Source organism: Papio anubis, chromosome 1 (genome assembly GCF_008728515.1).
Source record: "Papio anubis isolate 15944 chromosome 1, Panubis1.0, whole genome shotgun sequence".
NCBI lineage: Eukaryota > Metazoa > Chordata > Mammalia > Primates > Cercopithecidae > Papio > Papio anubis.
Genome location: NC_044976.1, coordinates 2,887,990 through 2,906,757, shown reverse-complemented (window position 1 = coordinate 2,906,757; position 18,768 = coordinate 2,887,990). Strand labels below are relative to the sequence as shown.

The 18,768-nt window shown below is 50.7% G+C and overlaps 1 long non-coding RNA gene across 3 annotated transcripts in view; it reads right to left on the bottom strand.

Annotated features, from left to right (window-relative positions):
• The window catches only part of LOC103888364, a 46,658-nt gene that overhangs the window by 8,748 nt on the left and 19,142 nt on the right, over positions 1-18,768 (bottom strand). For all 3 annotated transcript variants that reach the window (XR_002520769.2, XR_002520768.2, XR_652855.4), the window contains exons 2-3: positions 527-928; positions 114-184 (exon numbers count right to left, since the gene is read on the bottom strand). This is a non-coding gene — a long non-coding RNA (uncharacterized LOC103888364). The remainder of the gene's footprint in view (positions 1-113; positions 185-526; positions 929-18,768) is intronic.

The window sequence follows — 18,768 nt, the reverse complement described above, 5'->3', positions numbered from 1 at the left end:
ACACACGCAAATGCTTCAGCAGCCATCTCTCTCTCTCTGCCGGATCGGGCTGACGGCCCAAATCAGATCTGAGTTACTGCATCACTTATTTACAAAAAATAACATAATCTTACTTTTATGTGCATTTTTCCCGGCATCCGTGGGTGACAAGTTTGAGAGGCACGGGCAGCAGTGGCCGCTGCATCTGTTGGATCCAGGAGGGAAGGGAGGTTCTGAGCTTTGGAGCGGGAAGTGAGGAGCCTCAGCTGTCTGCACCCTTTTGCTTGCAACACAACAATTAGGAGAGGGACTAGGAGGAGAGGAGCCACCTGGTTTCTGGGGCATAGAAGCCCTACGCAGCCACGTGTCCCAGGCAGAGCGAGGTGGGGAGGGGGCCGGGGGAGACCCCAGTTATTCAGCTTCAGGAGGGGGGTCCAGAGTGCAGCTTGGGGACAGGAAGACCCAGATTGAACCCTCCTCCCAGCCAGGTTACGTGGCTTCTCTGAGTCCTTGTCCTTATTTGGATAATGGGAAAAAAAGAACCCACCTTTCAGGACAGTCCTGGGAACGTGCTGACCTGTTGTGGGCAGCGTGGCCATCACGTCAACCTTCACATCCAACAAATGCTTGCAGAACTGACAGGCACATGGCATGAGCACGCCGCTAACCAGGACTCTGTTGTTTCTGATATTACTGTTTCCACGGTGCCAGGGAGAGGGCTCCAGCCCAGCTGCAGCGTCCAGGGGCACAGCCTCCGCCTCCTGCACTCGCTGCCCAGGGGTTCACGTGTCCTCCACTTAATGTCTTCTTAATATTTTACACACTTTCTCCTTTGTGAATTCATCTCTTTCCACAGAGGAATTGCCTGTGTGTGCCCAGTGCGAGTTTGAAGGCATCCGTCATGCCGCATCCTCCTGTGAGTTTCTCAGTCAGCCACTCTAGGCAGGTCCTGAGGGAGCGGATGGAGGAGACCTCAGACCCTGGCGCTGCCCTTCCTGTCCCGGCCAGGTGGATGTCCTGGTTTAGGGATGCCAGGGACATGGCCTGCACCAGGGACACAGTCGTCAGCCCCGGCTCTGTTGCTGACCAGCTGTTTGACTTGGAGCAAGTTTCTTAACCTCTCTAGGCCTGTTTCCTTATCTCTAAACTGAAGTGACCGTAATCCCCTCCCCAAGGGAAGTCGGGAGGCTCCGGGACGGGACTGTGCACGCGCAGCCTTCACATCGTGCTGAGGCAGCACCAAGCGTGCACCTGAGAAATGCCAGTTGTCTTGTGCAGCAAGCTCAGTTTGCAGAAGCAGGAAGGGAGCCCGGGCTGGGAACTGCCCGTTGCCCACAGTGAGGTGCTGGAGGACCCGGGACAAGGCCTGGCTCTCCACCTGCTGCACCGTCCACCTCTGCCTGATTGACAGCTTCACCAGCCATTCCGTTTGCCTTCTCCACTCCCTCCTTCCCTATAGGAACCAGTTTTGGGTTTGGCGCCCAAAACCACAAGGATTGGCCCCTTCTCCGCACTGCCCATGGACTTGGGAGGCTAAGCGCACAATTAGCCAATCACAGTACGTCATCCTCCTTGCCAGGGATTATTTCAGCCAATCAGCACACAGACTCCTTCAGGGACCTCTAATAGGTCCAGGAGCAGGCACATGACCTAGGCCGGCCAATCAGAGAGGTGAGAAGGACTTTCACTCCACCTGTCCTTCTCCCACCAGGTGTGAATGAGCAAGCTCCCCTCATTGCAGCAGGCAGGCGGCCATCCTAAAGGGTGAGGGGCGCTGCCTGAGGACAAGGGGAGGCAGGGTGGAGGGAAGGGAGATACAGCCTTGATCACATGGTGCCTGCAGCCCACCTTGCCTCAGAACCTGTGCTCACATGAGATAACAGATCTCTGTGGTTAAGCTATTTCACGTTGGACCTTCTGCTACCAACTCCTGAGAAAGGCCCCCACATGTAAAGTTAGAGGGTCTCCACTGTGGCCAGACCTCTATGGCCCCTTCATACGTCCAACCCTGGGAGAAATTCAAGTCAATGGAAGACCACACAACAGGATAAGGAAGTAAAAAGTTAATGACTAAATTAAGGTTATCACCAGAAGTTTACTCTAAGCTTCTTGAGAAGGGTCACCTCTGTTTTTGAAGACCCGCAGAAAGTACTGTCAAATTCCATTCAAAAAAAGCCCTCGGTGTCCTGGAATGGCCCCTGAAAAGAGATTCCTGGAGCTTCCTATCGCAGCATGACACCTGCCCACCAACAGGGCAGGACAGTGGTGTGGCCAAGAGGCCCACTGACCAGGGCTCGAGTGGCGATTTTACTACTAATTAGCTCCGTGGCCTCTGCAACACTCAGGGACCTCATGTGGAAAATGGTGTCCTAATATCATCAGCTTATGCAAATCAATGTGACGAATCTACAGATAAGAAAAATGAAGTTCTTAGCACTGCATCCCGCATGTTGGGAGTGCTCAGTAAATGTTAGTGTTATTTTCTTGACATTTTCACCCTGATTAAATGATGAGGCAGAGACTAATGCTTCTGGCCAAGTGGAGTGACAGAGATGGGACGTACCCTCCCAACCAAACCACCAAAACAACATGAAAAAATGTATGAAGCAATGGTTTTCAGGCCATGAGACACCAGACAGCAAAGGACAGATATTCCTGAGAGGAGAAAAACTAACAAGGTGAGCCCTAAGATTGCCCAGGCTTCTCCTGTCAGGTGAGTCTCCAGGCTGTGGTGTAGAGACGGGGAACCCAGGCTGAGACCAAGAGACTCCCTGAGTGGAGGAGACAGAGCCGAGTACAGGGAAGCCAAAGCAGGAAGGTTCACAGGACATAACAGGAGAGAAATACACAGAGAGCTCTGGAGATGTGCAGAGGGTCCCCTCCAGGCACTCGGCAAAGCAACAATTAGTGCATGTAGGCAAGGAAATGACTCAAGGCTGGGCAAAGCAGCACCCGAAAAGATTGGAGGAAGCAGCTCCCCGTGCTCACACAGGGGTGGGGGTTGCTACTGCTCCTACCAGCCACAGAGGAAGATCTTCGAATTCATATGGCATGGGTAGACTACTCAGAAGGGTCTTGCCTCCTTTATAGGAAATAATTATCCCTAGACTAAACACTGATTTGAAATTTTTAAAAGCAAGCTCTGAATAGATCGAAATGTTCCCAAGGAACTTAACTGCATTGCCAAACAAAGCTCAAGAATACTTTAGAAATGATCACAACAACAACAAAAATCTAGCAACCAACAATATAAAATGTCAGTGTCAGCTGGGCACGGTGGCTCACGCCTGCAATCCCAGCATTTTGGGAGGCCAAGGCGGGCGGATCACTTAAGGCCAGGAGTTTGAGACCAGCCTGGCCAATGCGGTGAAACCCCATCTCTACTAAAAATACAAAAGTTAGCCAGACCTGGTCGCACACGCCTGTAATTGCAGCTACTCAGGAGGCTGAGGCAGGAGAATCACTTGAACCTGGGAGGTGGAGGCTGCAGTGAACTAAGATTGTGCCACTGCACTCCAGCCTGGGCCACAGAGCAAGACTCCATCTCAAAAAATAAATAGATAAATAAAATGTCAATGACATCCAATCAAACAGTCTACGCATGCAAAGAAGCATGAAAACATGACCCATGGCAAGAAGAAAGATCAATCAAAACTGACTCAGAACTGACATAGATGCTAGAATTGGCAGACAAGAACATTTAACAAGTTATTACAACTTTGGCCAGGCGGGGTGGCTCACGCCTGTAATCCCAGCATTTTGGGAGGCTGAGGTGGGTGGATCACCTGAGATCAGGAGTTCAAGACCAGCCTGACCAACACGGAGAAACCACGTCTCTATTAAAAATACAAAATTAGCTAGGCATGGTGGCACAAGCCTGTAATCCCAGCTACTTGGGAGGCTGAGGCAGGAGAATTGCTTGAACCTGGGAGGTGGAGGTTGCAGTGAGCTGAGATTGCACCACTGCACTCTAGCCTGGGCAAGAGAGCAAGACTCTGTTTCAATAAAAATAAATAAATAAAAAGAAAGGAAAAAATAAAAGAAAAATGCATTGGATAGAATTAATAGCAGGTTAGACACTGCAGATTAAAAGATTGCTGAACATAAGGACATACCAATACAAAGTATCCAAAACAAAACACAAAGAGAAAAAAAATAATTTTAAAAAAACTAACAGAGAATTAGTGAGTTTGGGAATGTCAAGCAGCCTAAGATACGTGTAATTGGAATCTCTAAAGGAGGAGAGGGAAAGCAGAAATACTATTTGAAGAAATAATGGCTGAAAATGTTTCAAATTTGACAGAAACCAGAAACTCACCAATTCAAGAAGCTCAATGAACCTCAAACACAAGAAACATAAAAGCACATCCCAATCAAACTGCTTAACCCCAGTGAGGACGAGAATACCCTGAAAGCAGCTGAGGAAAAAGATACGTTGCATACAGAGAAACAAAGATTAAAATGACAGCAGATTTCTTAAGGGAAATGATTCAAGCAAGAAGACAGTGGGTCTATATATACTATATATAGTATGTGCCACTATACTCCAGACTGGGCAACAGAGTGAGAAGTGAGACTCCGTCTCAAAAACAAAACAAAAAACAAAAACTGTCAACCTACAATTCCGTACGGTGAAATTATCTTTTTTTTTTTTTTTTTCAGACAGGGTCAGGCCAGAGTGCAGCTGCATGATCTCAGCTCACTGCAACCTCCGCCTCCCAGGTTCAAACGATTCTCCCACTTCAGCCTCCAGAGTAGCTTGGATTACAAGAGTGCACCACCATGCCTGGCTAATTTGTTGTATTTTTGGTAGAGACGGGGTTTCATGTTGGCCAGGCTGGTCTGGAACTCCTGGACTCAAGTGATCCATCCGCCTTGGCCTCCCAAAGTGCTGGGATTACAGGTGTGAGCCACTGCACCTGGCCCAGTGAAGTTATCTTTAAAAACATAAAGGGAAGGATTCCAACTTCAGATGTGATGAAGTAAGCACATTCCACCCGGTCTTTCCTTCTGTACACAACTGTGACACCTGAACATATGCATGGACCAGTTATTGGCAGACTCTGAAAAGTAAACTGCAGCAGGCAGACTGAGAAAGAAAACCAGATGTCAAAGTACCACCAAACTGGTGGTGATTTACCATGTTCTTCTCCAGGATCACCTGGCCTGACTACAACACAGTTTGAAAAACAAAGGTAGGTGCTGGCACAGAGAAAGCTCCAGGGCAAGCCCTGTCATTCTGGTTCAAGAGACATGAACGAGGCCTCCCAATGCTCAGGGAAAACATGGAAGTTCCACATTTTTCCTATTCTCACACTCCAGCCCCCAATAAATCCTGTGTCAGTGTTGGCAGAGACCCCAACAGGAACCCACAAGAGCTGAAACACTGAGGGAGCAGAGCTTTCTCCCTGATGAGTGGATCTGCAATCCCAAGAGAGCACAGCAAACCCCACTGCTCTTTTCCCTTTTTCTGTTCTCCACCGTTTGACACACACAGGTGCATGTCACACCAGGGTCACTAGAGCCCTAGGTTTTGGGTCAAAGGACCAAATGGGCCAAAGTGTTATCAGGACAATTGCAGAGATGGAGAAGCTTTGGGAAGCAACCACCTACCATTATATATGAATTCCTGGTCCCACCATCACCCTGAAAGCTGCACGTGGCATGAATCTGATCCTAGATAGCATGGCAAAGACTTCAAGAACTGAACCACCTTTCGGTTCAAAGGCCCATTACTCGATGATGCACATGTGGGATGGACCTAAAAAGTGCTCCAAAGGCCCTGAAAACTGAGCTGCCCATGGAAGCACAACCCACAGAAGGTGGCAGAAACATGCGGCTGGAATTCAACTAAGTTTGCCGCTTGCTTAAACAAAAATCACAGCGTCTTCCAAAGGATTTAATGAAAGCTCAGAATCTCGTAACAGAATGTTTAAAATGTCCAGGATACAATCCACAATTACATGGCATACAAAGAACCAGGAAAATCTCAATTCACATGAACAAAGCCAACCATGGCCAATGAAAGGATAACCTGAGTCTCAGGATTGTCTGACAAAGACTTTAAAGCCGCTGTTACAAAAATGCTCCAGCCACAGTGGCACACTCCCCTAACACAAAAGGAAAAACAGAAAGCTTTGGCAACACAGAGGAGAGAAGGAAAACCCAAAGGGAAATTTTAGAACTGAAAAATACAGCAACTGAAAATTCGTTTTAAAAACTTACTGGATGAGCTGAAAGGAGATGAGAAATTATAAATGAAAGAGACAGTGAACTTGAAACTAGATTAATAGGAATTGTCAATTCTTAACAGAGTATAATCATGAAAAAGTAGAGATTCAGGAGCTCCTGGGATGATAAAGGGAAAAAGGCCAAACATTTGTGCCCTCTGGGGTTGCAGGACGGGAGGAGTCAGAACGCCGTGCTGAAGCAAAACTCGAGGAAGTAATGGTATTTGGTGAAGCTTCCTAAATTTGGTGGAAGACAAATCTACAGACTGAAGAAACTGAGAGCCCTGCAAACAGGACAAACACGAAGAAATGCAGTTCTCCAGCTGGCCGCGGTGGCTCACGCCTGTAATCGCAGCACCTTGGGAGGCCAAGGCAGGTGGATCACCTGAGGTCAGGAGTTCGAGACCAGCCTGGCCAACATGGTGAAACCCCATCTCTACTAAAAATACAAAAAAAATAGCTGGGCGTGGTAGCGTGTGGCTGTAGTCCCAGCTACTCAGGAGGCTGAGGCAGAGAATCGCTTGAACCTGGGAGGCGGAGGTTGCAGGGAGCCGAGATCGCGCCACTGCACTCCAGCCTGGGCGACAGAGTGAGACTCTGTCTCAAAAAAAAAAAGACAAAGAAAAAGAAAGAAATGCAGCTCTCCGCTGATCTGGATAATCCCCTCTGGCACTTATGAGATGGAAAATGACAACCACATAACACAACGCAACACATCAGCTCCCATGACAATTGATGTTGCAGAAGCAGCAGAAACAGTACATGGGCCCAAAAGGCAGGATGTGCAATGTCCCTCACACCTTTTTTCTCCTTTTCTTTTCTTAATAGAGACAGACAGGGTTTTCCCCTGGCTATGTTGCCCAGGCTGGTCTCCAACTCCAAGCCTTAAGCAATCCTCCCACCTTGGCCTCCCAAAGTGCTGGGATTACAGGTGTCAGCCACTATGCCTGGCTTTTTTTTTTTTTTTTTTTCTTTTCTCTTTACTGCAATTATCTCTCAAACCCTATCAATTAAATTCAGCACTTCAAGAGTTACAGTTGGCCAGGCACGGCGGCTCATGCCTGTAATCCCAGCACTTTGGGAAGCTGAGGTGGGAGAATCACTTGAGGTCAGGGGTTCAAGATCAGCCTGGCCAACATGGCAAAACCCCGTCTCTACTAAAAATGCAAAAAAAAAATTAGCCAGGCATGGTGGTATGTGCCTGTAATCCCAGCTGCTCGTGAGGCTGAGGTGAGAGAATCACTTGAACCCGGGAGGCGGAGCTTGCAGTGAGCCGAGATCGTGCCACTGCACTTCAGCCTGGGCGACAGAGCAGGACTCTATCTCAAAAAAAAAAAAAAAAAAAAAAAAAAAAGGTTATACTCGTAGCTTCCAGGAGACCATGTTATCTCCAGGCTGGGCAGAGGAGACGGAGAGGGGAATAGAGCAGTGAAGAGGTAATTTCCTCTTTGGCGCCTCGTCCCAGGGTCTGCCTCCTCCCCCGTGCTCCTCACAGAATCCACGGAGTGTCCTGGCTCAGACTTTTTCCTGCCCCTCACATGCCACCACAGCTTCAGCTGACATTCCGTGGCGCCTTTAGCCACACCCTGCAGGCAGCATCCCGTTCCTCCATGGGACCACGCAGGAGGGGGACTCGTGTGCCCACATCCAACAGAACTGCAAACATCTGCATCCCTCTCCTCCCTGAAGTTCCCCAGGATATCTGGATGAGTGTGTAGGGCCTTTGGTTCCCCCTTGGGAACAGAGACCTTGGCCTCCTCCCTAACCCTCACAGTATCTGAGGCCAGGCTGGAGGGGCATCAGTGAATCGGGGAGACGCAGAGAAAGCATCTCCGTGCCATTGTGCAAGACCGACTGACCTTCAGGTTTGAGCAGCACGGCAGATGCCTGCGGCTCAACCACGGACGTCTGTGGCCCGGCGTTTGGCCCCACACAGTTTTGGGAAACACTTAACCCTTTCTCCTCCCACCTGGAGTAGAAAGCAACCAACAAACAAACTTCTGATCTTTCCAGGCTCATCCCAAGCCCAGTATCAGCTGTGGGGACTCCAAGACCTTTTCTCCCCCAACCGGAGAAGAAAACAAACCCCAAATATGCCATTTAGGCTTTGTGTTGTAACCTCACATCCCAGCATCCAGCGTTCATCTACTTCCCAAACCCTTGCTAATTAACAGACAACAAAGTGGGGGGCCAGGTACCCCCATATCCCCATGCAGACCATATGATTTGGCCAATACATCTGCTACTAATTCCCATGGAGCTCTCTCAAGTTCTCACCAGTCCAGAGGGCCCCTGTCTTTCTCTTTCAGTGGCTACCCTGTTCGCAAGCTAATCCGTTAACTTGCCAGTTTTACGTGCGTGTTTGGGCAGAAAGACACAAGATCCCTGGGCTAGAGAAACAAGACATTTATTACCCAGAGCAAAAGCAGCCTAGAAGCAGCATCTTAACACCAGTTTCCCAGCCCCGATGCCCGCAGAGTGACGTGGCCAAACTAGGTTGTTCCCCACACGTGCAGAGGGTTCACCCCAGGGAGGAACCCCCAAATTATGAGACCTGGGGCTTATAGAGGGTGGCTGGCTTATCTGCCCACTGGCCCCTCCTGATGCGGAGACCTCATCTCAACTCTAGAAGAAAACAAATCCTCTCCTACGTTGATTCATCAGGAAGGTAAGTGAATGTCTTGCTACTCTATTAGTTTGCCAGTGCCCTTTGCTCAGAGGGCCAGAACTGACCATGCAGAACTGTGAAATATTCATGGAGAACTGTCTCCCAACAACTGACTGATCTAAATGCTGCTTTTAGGAGGAATGTGTTTCTCGCTTTCAGATGGAGTGGAAGGAGCAGAAAGAGGCCACTTATTTCTGGGAAGGGCTTCTGCAGAAGCTGAGTGTAGGGAGTCACCCAGTGACAGCTCCACGGACAGATGGAAGCTGCTAGAGGGACCTCAGGAGAATGGAATGGCCCAGGCTGGAAATGGGTTGGACTCTGAGACCAAAGTGATTGCTAGTCCTCTTTCTTGCGGGGAAGGAATTGCAACCTGCGTGGGTCCCCATGTGGCCTCCCCCGTGGGGCAGGAGGGAGTGGTCCCTGTACCCACTGTTACCCACAGAGCCACAGGACACTGAACCACTCTCCAGGTGAGCTGAGGCTGCAGAGCCTGGCGGCCATCTAGACCATGTGGCTAACAAGTCACCTCTGCCTCCAGGGACAGAAAATGCCCTCGGGGACGTTCTCCACTCTGCCCTCCAAGAGCAGGGCTCCCAGAGTTGGGCAGCCTGGGTTCATATGCCAGCTGTGTTTTGCCAGCTTTGTGACCTTGGGCGAATTTCCGCCTCTCTGTGTGCCAGTCAAGTGGGCAATGGCAGTGCCACTCAGGCTGTCTGAGTCCCTGAAGCACCTTGGACACTGTTTGGTACCCAGAACCCAACAGCCCAGTGGCTGTGAAGAATGATGGACCTGCCTCAGCTTCTCAACCCCAAAGGTACTGCTCAAATCCCAGCCAGCTCTCCACACACTCAACCACCACATCCCCTCCGCCCTCCGTTCCTCCCAGAAGGAACAGAATCAGCTGTTTCCATCTGCCAGGGTTGCTGCAACAATGCACCACACACTGGGGGCTCAAGCAACAGGAGTCTGTCCTCTCCCAGGCCTGCGGCCAGAAACCCGAGGTTCAGGCATGTGCAGGGCTGCTACCTCCTGAGGCAGGAGCGAGAGGCTGTCCCGGCCCCTCTCCAGCTCCTAGGCTGGTGGCAACAGCAGCACTATCCAGCTCATAGAGGCATCGCCACAGTTTCTGCCTCCATCCTCACCCGGCACCCTCCCTGTGTGTGAGGTGTGTGTGTGCGTGTGTGTGATGTGTTGTGTGTGGTGTGTGTGTGGTGTGTTGTGTATTGTGTGTACGTGTGGTGTGTTGCATGTGTGGTGTATGTTGTGTTGGTTGCATGTATTGTGTGCAGTGTGTTCATGTGGTGTGTGGTGTGTGTGTGTGTGGTGGGTGTGGTGTGTGGTGAGTTGTGTGTTGTGAGTTGTGTAGTGTGTGTACGTGTGTGTTGTGTGTGTTGCATGTGTGTTGTGTGTATGATGTATGTGGTGTGTGGTGTGTGTTGTTTGATTGTGTGCTGTGTGTTGCGTGTGTGGTGTGCGTGTTGTTTGTTGTGTGTATTGTGTGTGGTGTGTATGATGTGTTGTATGTGTTGTGTTATGTGTATGTTGTGTGTTGTGTGTTCATGTTCTGTGTGTATCTCCAAATCTCCTCCTCACATAAGGACCCCACCCCACCGGCTTGGGGCCCACTCTAATGGCTTCATCTTAACTTGCTTGCCTCTGAAAGGCGGTTTCCAAATGAGGCCACGCCCATGGGTCCTGGAGATTAGGACCTTCCACACATAGATTTGGGGGACACAATTCATGCTAGTGTGTCCATTTCTTGCTCCCTGCTGTACCAGTCCTTTGTACAGTTTTTAGGACACAGACGGCTCTTCCTGGCTGCAGCTTCTGGGGGAGGAGGTCTAGCACAGCACGGGCTGGGGAGGGTCGGGGATGGGCGTCCCTGTCCAGTCACCTCTGAAGCCAGGAGATCCAGACACATCACAAGTGAAGCCCAGGTGGGCTCGCCCCCTGCCAGCACACGGCCTGGCAGGCAAAGCCACTAGAGCTTCCGCACATCTGCTGAGGAGGAGCAGGGCAGAAGCTAAGTTCCCAAACGGTCGTGGCTCTAATTTCTATCACCAAGAAAAACAAAACTACCAGTCATTGCTCCCTTGTTATTCTCTCTGCTCACTGTATTTTTCTCTGTCTTGGTAATTATCCACTGTGCCAGGAACTGCACCAGAGGGCAGCCCTTTGGACCCCAGTGACTCGCAGCTGGGCCCAAGCATGACCCCAAAAACCCAGCAGACCCATTGGTGGAGCCAGGAGTGGGTTCCCCTCAGGCCTGCGGGCCGAGACCACAGACAGGCATTTGGAGAGGTCCCTGGCTGTACAGCCAGACGTACTGTTGGTGGGAACTTAATAAACTGAAGCATGAAATATTTATCCACTTACACCAGCTTAAGTAATTTAAGTTTGCTAGAAATCAACATCATGTTTTCATATTTAATGAGCCTTCTGTGAAGCAGCCTCTTCTGTCACTGGCAGGTGTTGGGGGCAGGAGCTTCCACAGCCAGATGCAATTTTAATCTCCCTCCACAAACAATGCTGAATAATGCACCAGGTTTGCCAGGGCTTTGCCTGAGGCTGCGGGGAAGGTTGGGCCCTTTAGCCCAGGCAAGCCTGGCATTTGCCACAAAGGTTCAGAGTCTGGTGCCTCCTCCCTGGTCCCCTATTCTCTCTGAACACAGAAGGATGCTGGATGTCTATGAAGCAGAGCTCACAGGGCTGTGGCCAGCTGAATCATGACCCCAAAGACGTTAATTCTGTGTGTCAACTTAACTGGGCAAGGAGGTCCAGATAGCTGGTAAGGCCTCATTTCTGGTTGTGTGTAGGAGGGTGTTTCTGGAAGAGATTAGCTTTTGAATCAGGAAGACCTGCCCTCACCCATGTGGGCAGCATCCAATCCACTGAGGCCCTGAGTAGAACACAAAGGCAGAGGAAGGGGGAATCTGTTCTCTCCTTGAACTGAAACATCCATCTTCCGCTGGCCCCAGACATCACAGCTCCTGGTCGGGCCTTCAGACTTGGGGACAGTGGTCCCCACAGATCTCAGGCTTCGAGTCTTGGACTCACTACCCGGCTTCCCTGGAGACCCTGGAGACCTACAAACCGCAGATCATGGGACTCCTCTGCCTCCATCTCCGCATTGGTATGCGGGCCAGCTCCCATACCAAATCTCTTCTTATGTGTCCAAATAGATAGACAGACAGACAGAGAGAGAGAGAGACTGATTGACTGATTAGATAGACAGATGATAAATAGACTGATTGACTGATTAGTAGATAGACTGATTGATTAGATAGATAGATAGATAGATAGATAGATAGATAGATAGATAGATAGACTGATTAGATAGACGATAAATAGACTGATTGGATAGATGATAGACTGATTGATTAGATAGATGATAGATAGATCCACATAGACAGATAGACTGATTAGATAGATAGACTAATTAGAAGATAGATATAGATAGATCCAGATAGAGATAGACTGATTAGATAGATGACAGATCCAGATAGATATATAAATAGATAGACTAATTGATTAGATAGATAGTAGGTAGATAAGATAGATTGATTAGATAGAAGATGATAGATTGACCGATTGACTAGATGACAGATTAGATGAGAGATAGATTGACCGATTGACTAGATGACAGATTAGATAGATTACATACATACACAGATAAGATAGATTGATTGATTGATAGATATATTAAGTAGATTGGCTGATTAGCTACATGATAGATGATATATTAGATAGATAAAGATAGGTAGATAAAGATAGATTACATAGATAATGATTGATAGATGGGTGGATGAATGGATGGATGAATAGATGGATGTATGGACGGAAGGATGGTTGGATAGATGGATGGATATACACATAGATAGATGATAGATGGATGGATAGATACATAGATAGATGATAGATACATACATACATACATAGATACATAGATTAGATTACATAGATAATTACAGATAGATAGGTGGATGGATGGATGGATAGACAGACAGATGATAGACAGATAATAGAGGTGTATGGAGATATAAATATATATACTCTGTTGGTTCTATTTCTTTGGAGAACTTTGACTAATACAGGAAGATTTTCCTGGATTGTCTGGGTAGGTCCAACGTGGTCCCCAAGCATCCTTCTGAGAAAGAGGCAGGGGGCAGAGTGTGAGAGAAGAGGCCGCATGCTGGCTTTGCAGATGAAGGAAGGAGGCTGCCTGCACACAAAAGGGAAGGAAACGGATTGTCCCTTGGTCTCCAGACCAATGGGTCCTCCAAAAGGCCCGAGGACCCATTTCAGACTTCTGATCTGCAGACCACAGGAGAACAGATACATGTGACTTGCAGCCACTGAGTTGCCGGTGATTTATTTTGGCAGGAATGAGGGGAAATGAATGCAGTGACTTCTTTTCCAGCTTGTCCCCCAACCACTGGTCAACACTGGCCACACGGGTTCTCTACGAGGCCAGGCTTCAAATTCTCCCCCACCACTTCTTAGCTCTGTGGGTAAGTGGCTTGTCCTCTCAGTGCCCAAATTCACCTCCAAAATTAGGACAACACAGCATTCTCTGTGAAGGGCGCCCTGGAGCTGCAAGAGCCCTCTAGTCAGGGCTGCATGAGGATGGCACGCATTGATACAGTAGACACGGAAGGCACTGGCTACGGTGGCTGCACAGAGGACACTCAGGCCACGGGAGAGCCGCTCCACAGTCTCATGACCCTGTGTCAGGGGAAAGATAAGCTAGATAAAAGCAGCTCCCACATCCCAGGTAGGAAAACTTAAGGCTGAAGGGTGTGGACCTGGTGCTGAGTGAAGGGAGGCTGTGGGCTGGCAAAGTCATACATGGGACTCATGTGACATAACAACCTTGGGGGGACAGAAAGAAGGCGGAGATGCCTCCACCTCCTGATCACAGCACCCACCTGGGAGAAGAGAGCCAAGCTCCCCAGGAAATTCCAATTCCTGCATCCAGCATTGTGTGTGCCGGCAGAGACATGGCCCTGACTGAGCCCTGGCGGGGACACCAGGAATGAAAATCAACCCTTGCCCTCCAGAAGACCAAAGCCTGGATGCAGGAAAAGCCTTGAGCAAGGTACCAAGATCACGTATACAACAGGCACTCCTTCCCAAAGCAGGCCCAGGTAGGGTGGTGGGGCAGATCCCACCTCCCCAGAGGGCTGGGACAGGTTTCCCAAAAGAGACGGTGATGGAGATGGGCTTGGTGAGCATTAAGCACCTTCGAGGTACATGGCACCTGGTTACAAGCTGTTGGGACTTAGGAAAGGTCTCCAGATGGTCCCAGCTAAGAAAGGCATTTGTCATCTGGTTGGAAGGAGATGTTGCACAAACCACTATGAGTCAGGAGATGAGTGAGCAGGTGCTCAGGGCCACCCAGGGTGGCAGGGCTGGAGGGAGGGATGGAGCAGATTCAGAGGCCCTTTAGGAAGCATGCAGACACGATTTATGCGGCAGCTGAATTGCTGATGGGCCAGGAGGGGAGGGAGTGGCAAGGGGCTCCTCTGGCCTTGGTTGGGGTATCTGGGAGAAGAGAGCACCCTCAGCCAGGGGAGGGGTGCGGCCAGGGCCAGGGTCAGGGTCAGGGCCAGGGAGTGCAGCCGTGAACCCGGCCTGAAGCTGTGGACTTTGGAGGCAGGCAGCACGCTGGGAAGACAGTTTTCATTAAGAACAAACCAGACAGAAGCTGCCAAGTGGCTGAGACCCCCCCCCGAAAGAGCAGACCACATTCCTCCTGCTGGCTCAGAACAGAAGCCTCCCCATCCCTTGTTCTTCTCCGGGGTGCTGACAGCTGGAGGAGTTACCTGTCATTCTCCCGCCCACACTGGCAGGGAAGGCCAGGCACGGGGGCGCTGCTTAGCAAAGCATCGGGAGGATTTGCAGGGGCACCTCCCTGGCGGGGGTGGGTGCATGTGAGTTAAGACCATCGCTGGGCAGGGAGGCAGGGACCCTGGGAAGGAGGAAGGCGGCCACGGGGTTAGGTCCTCGAATGAATCCACCGGGGTGGGCTCCCCACCTCGGCCCGGAGGTCTGCCTCTCCAGCACAAAGCCCTTAGGAGGGCCAGCTTCAAAGGCGCGCCATCAGGAAGCCCATCCATGGCTCAGCCGGCGCCGTCAGAGTGTCTGTAATGACTTCAAACTTTTTCTTAATCCCTCAGACTCTGCAAGTGTCTTACATAATCCTTCCGTCTGTCACTGGGGAAGCATGGAGTGCAATGAGAAGGACTCTCCCCAAATGACCTGGGACCCCGTGCCAGCTGAGACATGGGCTCCCCTTCTCCCAGCAAACAGACTCCACCCAGGTTAGGGGGGCCACAAACCCCACAGGCCTCGGGCCTCAAATGCGGGGCAACTGTCATTTCCCGACACTGCCTAGTGCCGAATAAAGGACCAAGCTGATTTCTCCCATGCCCCCATGGAAAGTTGGAATGGCAGGGTTGGTGCCATCTCCCCTCTGAGAACCAGGCCCACCCAGTACACCCCTCTGTCCACGGCTTGACCCCAGACCTGTGTCTGTTTCTCGTTCCTCCTGTGAGGTCTACCCACTGACCCACATTGTGTGATGTCGAGGAATTGGGCCCAGACCCTGGTATGTCACTGGGGAGCATGAGGAGTGGGGAAGCAGAAGGCCCCCCTGGCAGGACACGGATCCCAACAGGCCCCAAGGCTATGATCCAGAGAAGGTGCAGGACGATGTGTCCAGGAGGCTGCTGGTGCCGAGGGCCAGGGCCTGGGGTAAGCTGCTTAACCCCTTCGTGCCTCACTTTCCTCACGACAAGGGCTGGCCACGTGTGAGCCCTGGTGCGTGCCAGATACAGTTCCAGGCACTTCAGGGCCTCTGCTCCTTTCCCCTGGAAGGGCCTTTGGAGGCAGAGCCCTCGTTACCCTGATTTAGTTGATTAGGGAGCCAGGCCATGGTTCATTCCAGGTCCCCAGGGAGCCAGTGGCAGAAATGGGACTTGAGTGGTGGTGTCTGGCTGCACTGCCTCTCAGAACAGCAGTGACGACTCCACGGGTCCCTGCAAAGATTCGAGGCGATTAAAGGGTGCAGAAGGCCTGGAATTATGGCTTAACAGGTCGAGTTCCAGATAAAACTCAAGTACAGCTACTGTGGGAAGGATAAAGGATGGGAGGAGGCATCTCCAGATACAGTGAATCTGGTAATGGATGGAAATGAATTCAGAACTAGCACACCGCCGTTTGGCAGTGCCCAGTAGGTGAATGGATCACGGCTGCCCTGTTGGTTTCTGTGACCAAGTCCCACAGATGGGGAGACTCAGAACCACAGAAAGGTACTCTCGCAAAGTCCTGGAGGCCAGAAGTCAAACCCAGGTGTCGCCAGGACTGGCTCCTTCCAGAGGTTCTAAGGGAGAATCTGTCTCCCAGCCTCCAGTGTCATCAGTCACCCATCCTTGGCATTCCTGGGCTCATGGAGGCACCACCCTGACCTCTGCCTTGACCTCGCCCTGATCTCCGCCTTGACCTCCACCTTCACGTGGCATTCTCCCTGTGTGTGCATTGCTGCATCTTCTACGTGTCCAAATTTGCCTCTCTTATAAGGACACCAGCGACTGGCTTATGGCCCAGCCTAACCAAGTATGATCTCATTAACTTGACTGCATCTGCAAAGACCTGATGTCCAAATAAGAGCCTGTTCACAGGTACCAGGGGTTTGGACTTGGCATCTCTTTTTAGGGGACACAGTTACACCCACTACAGCTGCTACCATCAAAAAAGAGTGAAACCAGACATTATCACATGCCTCCTGATGACAGAAACCAGCACCATCTGCAATCTTGTCAAAAGAACCAACGTGTGGGCCAGGCGTGGTGGCTCACGCCTGTAATCCCAGCACTTTGGAGGGCCGAGGCAGGTGGATCATGAGGTCAGGAGATCGAGACCATCCTGGCCAACACGGTGAAACCCCGTCTCTACTAAAAATGCAAAACATTAGCCGGGCATGGTGGCAGGTGCCTGTAGTCCCAGCTACTCGGCAGGCTGAGGCAGGAGAATGGTGTGAACCCTGGAGGCGGAGCTTGCAGTGAGCCAAGATTGTGCCACTGCACTCCAGCGTGGGAGACAGAGCGAGACTCTGTCTAAAAAAGAAAAGGACCAAAGTGAGGCAGGAGAATAGGGTCTAGAAGCAGGGCACCTAAGGCTGATTTGCACTGACTTTCTAGAACTGAATCAAAAGGAAAACCTCAACTTTCCACACCCAAGTAACGAGAGAACAAAAGCTCCTCCCTTTGCCACCACCCCCCTTACTGCATCACAGATGAGAAATGGAAAGTAGCTCTGATTGGTCCCCTCCTGCAACCAACCAGACTGGTCATGGGTCTAGTCTTCATTTGCATACGAGTAAAACTTTGTAACTTCACTTCAGCCTCTGATTGGTCCCCTCCCACAACCAATCAGGTGTTTGCATAGGGTGTAACTTTGTAACTTCACTTCAGCCTCTAGTTGGTTGCCTTGTGCAACCAATCAGATTGGTTGCAGGTCGCTACTTCATTTACACAGGGTGTAAACCAGGTAACCAATGGGAAACCTCTCAAGGCTATTTAAACCCCAGAAAATTCTGTAACCAGCACTCTTGAGTGGCTTTCTGGAGCCTGCTCCCACTCTGTGAAGTGTACTTTCATTTCAGTGAATCTGTGCTTCCGTTGCTTCATTTTTTAATTGCTTTGTCATTTTGTCTAATCCTTTGTTCAAAACTCCAAGAACCTGGACGACTCATAGTCAAGACCCTCTACTGGTAATGAAAGCGGAGTCCAATGCAGCCTCCGGTGCAAAGCTGGATTTTTTCACCCCTAGAAAGGTTTCTGAGTCCCCATTCCAGTCTATCACCTCCCCGTCGGAGAAGGCCAGGGCTTGCATGTTGAGAAATGATTGAGGCAGCTTTAAGAGGCCTTTCTGTCATAATCTGGCTGCACCTTTCCCTAAAGCAGGGGCCGGGGCTGGGCGCAATGGCTCATGCCTGTAATCCCAGCATTTTGGGAGGCTGAGGCGGGCGATCACTTGAGCCCAGGAGTTCAAGACCAGCCTGGGCAACACGATGAAACCTCATCTCTACAAAAAATACAAAAATTAGCCATGTGTGGTGGTGGCATGCACCTGTATCCTCAGCTACATAGGGGCTGAGGGGCAGGAATCACTTGAGCCCAGGACATCGAAGCTGCAGTGAAATATGATTGTGTCACTGCACTCTAGCCAGGGTGGCAGAGTGAGAAGAAGAGAGAGAGAGAAAAAGAGAAAGAAGGAGGGAGGGAAGGAAGGTGAGAAAAAGACGGGAAGGAGGGGAGAGGGAGGGAAAGACAAAGGGAGGGAGGGAGAGAGGGAGGAAATAAGGAAGGAAGGGAGGCAGGGAAGGGACGTGGGGACGGAAGGAAGGAAGGGAAGGAAGGAGGGAAGGAAAGAAAGAAGGAAGGGCGAGCTGGTTGCTATTTCCAATGCCCTTGGAACTTCAGTGCCTATTGTCAGCCTGAAACCTGCAGAACAGAGCAGGGGAAGGTACCAGCCAGTGAACACCTGGGGACGGGGGCACGGGTGGCCATGACATGTAGATATGCAGAGTGCACCCAGCTCCATGGCATTCATAGGGTGAGAGGCCCAGAGACCAAGACAGCCCAGGGCTGCAGGGTGGGGGAAGATACCTAGAGCAAGTCCTGGAAATGGAGCTGGTCCTGCGTGGTTAAAGTGCCTCAGGGACTGGACAACTGGGCGTTTTTATCACTCCATGGAACTGGGGCAGCCCCTTGTTGTGCATGGGAGGCAGCTTGCGTTGGGTCTTTCCCCACAGGCCTCCTAATCCCTGGAATGGGAGTAGCCACTGTTGCCGATGCTCACTACCCTAGGCTCCCTGATGTCCCAGAC